The sequence below is a fragment of the Oncorhynchus clarkii genome, unplaced genomic scaffold, assembly GCF_045791955.1.
Source record: "Oncorhynchus clarkii lewisi isolate Uvic-CL-2024 unplaced genomic scaffold, UVic_Ocla_1.0 unplaced_contig_13961_pilon_pilon, whole genome shotgun sequence".
NCBI lineage: Eukaryota > Metazoa > Chordata > Actinopteri > Salmoniformes > Salmonidae > Oncorhynchus > Oncorhynchus clarkii.
This window is the reverse complement of record NW_027258213.1, coordinates 32,501-38,362: the sequence shown is the minus strand read 5'-3', so window position 1 is coordinate 38,362 and position 5,862 is coordinate 32,501.

The window sequence follows — 5,862 nt, the reverse complement described above, 5'->3', positions numbered from 1 at the left end:
CTTTACCGTGTGTTTACCAAATAAACCGTGAGTGTTTGACGGTAGATTATAAATTGTCTGTGGTTATTTGTTCTGTTAGAATTTGCATGAGTTCTGTTGCGTGTCTCGTTGCCATCCTCCCGAGACTGTAGGTCCAAAAGGATTCATAACACTATATTATGACAGACCAGCTAGATCTATTGTCTCTATTATATTACTACAACCAGCTACATCTTGTGTCTTTATTATATTACGAAAGAGCAACTAGAACTGTCTCTACTCTATGACAGAAAAGCTAGATCAACTGTCTCTTTTATATTATGACAGACCAGCTAGATCTACTGTCTATTTTATAATATGACAGACCAGCTAGATCTACTATCCCTATTATATTATATTATGACAGACCAGCTAGATCTACTGTCTCTATCACATTGACAGACCAGCTAGATCTACTGTCTCAATTAAATTATGACAGACCAGCTAGATCAACTTTCTCTATTATATTATGACAGACCAGCTAGATCTACTGTCTCTATTAAATTATGACAGACCAGCTACATCTACTGTCTCCTATTATATTACGGCAGACGAGCTAGATATACTGTCTCTATTATTGTTGTAACTTTAATGTGTTACAGAGTTAATGTTTAAGTTAATTCATTGAGCTGTATCTAAAGACATTTCTTTACAGTTATTTACATATGTAATTGTATTGGTTAGTATTGAATTACGCTTTTGACTGCAAGTTCCAGAATGCCTTGCGACAGAAATGAGAGAGATAACGCGCCAGTTATGTGCAGGTGCAAAGTGATTAAACTGATTTTCCGCTAGCATCTTACCTGCATTGCTCTGTAGAATCTAAAGTTGTCAAATGTAACGTGAACAAGTATTATTACTAAAAGAAGCTTTCATATCAAACCCGACGTCCCGAGTCATTACTTTGAAGACAGTTAATCTAAAATGTGGTGCCGAAACCAGGGATATGAGCTGCGACGGCTGAGGAGGAACGTCGGCATGAAGCAGAAAGAATGAGACGAAAGCGGGGTACCATTCGAGGCGCCACAAGGTGGATTTTGAATCAGATTGACATTGAAATAGCCCAGTCAAATCCGGATACCGATCACCTGAGTACATTGTTGGAATTGCTATCAGTTAAGGAGGATAGTTTGTTTTTGATCTTGGATTTGAACAGTTAACGCCATTGGACGGATTGGAGGCAGAGATTGCATGCACGGAGGATTACAAAGAGCGCATCATCATGCACAAAGAGTGATAAAGAAGAAATACGAAGTCAATCCACTACCAGCCCGGGTGAGTGACGCTAACTCAAACATATCACAGAGACAATCAGTAAGGCTACCAAAGTTGATTATTGAGAAATTCTATAGCGATGTCAGTATGTGGCAGGAGTTTTGGAGCCAGTATGAGACTGCTATTCACAACAATGATTCACTGTGTAATAAAGAGAAGTTTATCTATCTGAAAACAGATCTCACTGGACCAGCTGCAAAGGCAGTAGCAGGACTGATGTTAACAGACAGTAACTATGATAATGCAATCACTCTACTCAAGCAGATTTGGAAGGAAAGATCTTGTGATTAGTGCTCATATGTCAAAGCTGCTGAATCTAACACCTGTGAAGAAATCCTCTGATCTAAATGCATTGAGGCAGCTATATGATGAATGTGAAATTCAGATTAGGAGCTTGGAATCACTGGGTGTAATGTCAGAAACCTATGGAAGCCTACTATGCCCAATCTTACTGCAGATGATTCCAGAGGACATAGCTCTTGACTATAGTCGTCAGGGGAGTAGATGATGAATGGTAAGTGTCTGAGATTATCAGTTTCCTACAGAATGAGGTTCAGAGCAGGGAGAGAGCGCTACAAATGACAAGATCATGCAACCAACAGAAAGAGAGCAAACCATGGAACAAGTCAGGCTTCTCCAATGAAATGAAAACAAAAAGACCCAACATGCCCTCTGCTGCAGCACTGCATACAGCCAGCCAGAAGGAACAACAAACGTGTCTATTTTGTGACAGTGCAGACCATAAATCAGAAAACTGCCCTGACTACAATATTGCTACACGCAAAGAGAAACTAAAGAACATGGGAAGATGCTTTGTATGTTTAGGACAGAGACACATAGCAAAATTCTGTAAGGTCAAAGATGTGTCATGTGCAACATGTGGAAGCAGACATCACATTGCTGTGTGTACCAGTAAGAGAGTGAGGTGCAACCCCCTACTGTTTCTGTAGATGCTGTTTCCTCAGTTATTCCCCATTCAGTGAAGATGAAACCAGATGGACAGAACACTGTGTTGCTACAAACGGCAAAGGCATGGGTAGAAGGCCCATCGGGCAGGAAGATAGCTCGTTGCTTACTAGATGGAGGCAGTCAGAGAAGCTTCATACATGAAAACCTTGTGAAGGGCTTGAAGCTACCAGTAATCAGACAAGAGGCCCTCACTCTTCACACGTTTGGCTCCTCTGCCCCAGCAATGTCCCAACGCAACACAATGAAAGTCATCTTGGAGAATGTCTGGGACAAACAGCAGAGAATAGAGAGCGAGGCAATTGAAACCCCACAAGTGTGCACAGCTGTGATGAATGTTCCTGGTGAACGGATTCAGCATGAGCTCAGTAAAAGGGGACTGCAGCTCGCAGACTTTCCAGGAGATAACAATGATTCTGAACTCTTTGTCCTGATAGGAGCAGACTACTACTGGCAGATAGGATCAGGAAGAGTGGAGCGACTGACGGAGACGCTAGTTGCTTTAGAGAGCACCTTTGGATGGTCGGTGCAGGGACCCGTGTCCATGTCAAGTGTCGCCGAGGCAACCTGCATGTTCATCCCACTTGATGAAGACACACTAGTCTCCAAGCAACTGCATGCATTCTGGGAGCTTGAGTCTCTGGGTATTCTAAGCGAGAAAACACAGAACCCAGAGGAAAACGAGGCTCTACAAAGGTTCGAGGAAACAACCACCTTCAAAGATGGGTGATACTATGTGGAGTTGCCATGGAAACGAGAAATGCTCCCAGATATTCATTTTTCTGGGTTGGTGAGTACTCCCAAAACCACTGTGTGTACACATTAATATTTTAAAGTTTGGAGTGGATTGAAGCTGAACCACTATCAGAATTTAACCATAAAGGAGTGATCACTTGTGAATGGAGTGTTTTTCTCCCACTTGAGAGGGGACAGTTGTTTTTCCTCTCACCTTAGTGTGAAGTGCTTTCCTAGAGAGATTGTTTTTATGGAGTAACAACCGAACCGAGAGTGGGACTTTCGTACGGACTGCTCTCTGGTATATATTCCCCTTCCTCCCTCCCCTCATTTTTTTGAGGGGTTGAGGCCTGTATGAGGCTTAATTGACATTTCTGGAGCAACCACCAGATGGCAACAGACAATGACTTGTTGTAGGAGAAAATGAGTTGTGAGTTGATCGCCATTATCTCCTTTTATATTGGGTTTTGTTTCATTGGAGTTTCTTTTCTAAAATAGGGCCAATTTTTGTTTTGTGTTTTTGTTTTATAATATATTTTTATTTTTTTGTCCTTTGTGTGTATGTATATTTCTTTGGTTGATTGGTTGTGGGGGGGATTTGAACTTTTATATGATCCCTTCTTTTAGTTGGGATTTCCAGCAAGGGTTCCGGCTATTGGTCCTTTACCATGGCAGTGCCAGTACATAACCGTTTCCAGCCTCTAGTTAACCTAAATGATCAGGGTGAGTCTACTAGAAAAATTAGGAATATTCCTCCTCTGCAAGATATAACCCTCACAAAGGGATATTTTAAGGCTTTACAAGCAATTCATCACTCAGAAATCTTAGATTACTCTGCGGTTAATCATTATTTTCCAGCAGGTATGGTAAGACAGGTGAATAAATTGGCGGCCTTTATTAAACCCTCCTCGCCCAACCAACAGACTCTGGCAAAGGTAAAACTTAACACCAGCAGGTGGATGGAGAATAATATGCATATTCTGAGGGAGCATTATGATGGGGTAATTGCCTTATGCATTCAGAACACCTCAACCTATAACCAGGAAGCTTTAGAGAAGGCGGTGATGTGGGCAAAGGCCAGATACAAACATAAATGTACATCTTCTTCAGTAACTACCTTAAAAGACATGCTGCAAAAACCCATTGACCCACCTGCCTCTATTAAACTGATAACCTCTCATCAGGCTAATTCCAGTTATGCGGCTGCAGTGACTAGCAAGTCACCGACTGGCAGGGCCTTAATGGGAGCCCAGGCCCACAGGGACTCTGGAATATGCAGGAATACTCCAAGGGGATCGAGTGACAACTCGGTAAGGGGTAATATGGTTAAGGAACAGTCTTCCAGTATTCCTGTAGACAAACCGATTAACCATAGCCTGACTACCAACAGCAATACCACAGGGTTTGTTGGGGGTATACAGGGAAGGGAGGTACAGGTGGAGGTTCATGTGGGGCCTACTTCTCCCCGTAGAGTGGTTCCCTCTATGAGCTCACCTACTAACCAACCATCTCCCCTCTTATGGGAAACCTGTCTCACCCCTCGGAAATTAGGCCCTGCAAAGAGTGGAGGGACTAGCTTCAGACTTACCCCAACAATCAAGAAGAGCAAGGAGATATTTAATCCCCAAACTCAACGACCAAGAGAGAATCTGGCCCAACCTAAAGTCCCAGCCTTGATAATCCCAGGTAGAGAGCACTCAAATGTACTTTTAACAGCGGGGGGATTGGAGATGACTGTGAATAACAGGGATAGCCTAATACTACCATTGAATAATGTGGCTGTTTTGATGGATGACATGGTTTTATCCAATTCTACTACAGGTTCACAACAAGATAATCAGCAGGGTACAGTAGCAATGGAAAACGGAAAAGAAACGGAACCTGGGACAGAACTAATACTGTAACCTGTAAAAAGGGAAAAACTTCTTTATCCCACATGTCATTCTAGAACTGAAAGGAAAATAAATGATTGGAGTATTGAGATTACAAAGCCCGTGGTTTTTATTGGGGATTCCAACCTTGCGTGCATTCCTAGCTTTACGGACACTAACACACAGATAGATAGCTTTCCGGGAGCAACCTTTAGACAAATTGCAGGAGTGATAGGCAAGTTGGAGAACCACCTTCTGTTTGTTTTCCTGTTTCTATCAGTGGGTCCTGTCAACGGCTTGAACCAGCAGTACTCAACTGCAGTCAAGCAGTTGCAACAGCTACTGAATAAAACAACTGAAGTTTTTCCTCATGCACAGGTTTATGTTCCCATCATACACTTTTCGGATGAGCTTTCATGGGAAAAGCAGAAGGTACTGAATCAATTGAACAAGTATATTCAGAAAAATTGTAGAGAACTACTGGATCTGAATAAACTTAGATTTCACACAATGCAGGATGATCCAATACATTGGAGACCAGATACAGCTGTAAACATTCTAAATTACTGGCTAGACCAGTTAAACTATTAAGAGGGGAAGAGTGTATTGATATTACTCCCCAGCACTCTAATGTACTGAATTTATCGATTTACTTTTAGACTTACAGCGGCAGAACAGCAACTTCTGGAGAAGGGCCTTATGTTTATTTCAAAGATTGTAATTTTGGATAAAACCCAGTATCTGATAGAGGCGAACAGGCAGTTGAGTAATTCTAAACATTATAGGCCACTGACTCACTCATTGCAGCAGGAGACCCAGAGACAAATGAGGGAGATTATAGGGGAACTTCATGAGAATAATTACATTACAGACATGGGTCTGGTTGGGTTAAAGGACTGTCTCTCTGTAGAGTTAGGGTTAGGTAAGGTTTTAGAATGGTTAAGGTTAGGGTTTGGGGTTAGGGTAAAATATGTTTTTTTTAAGAAGGGTTAAGGTT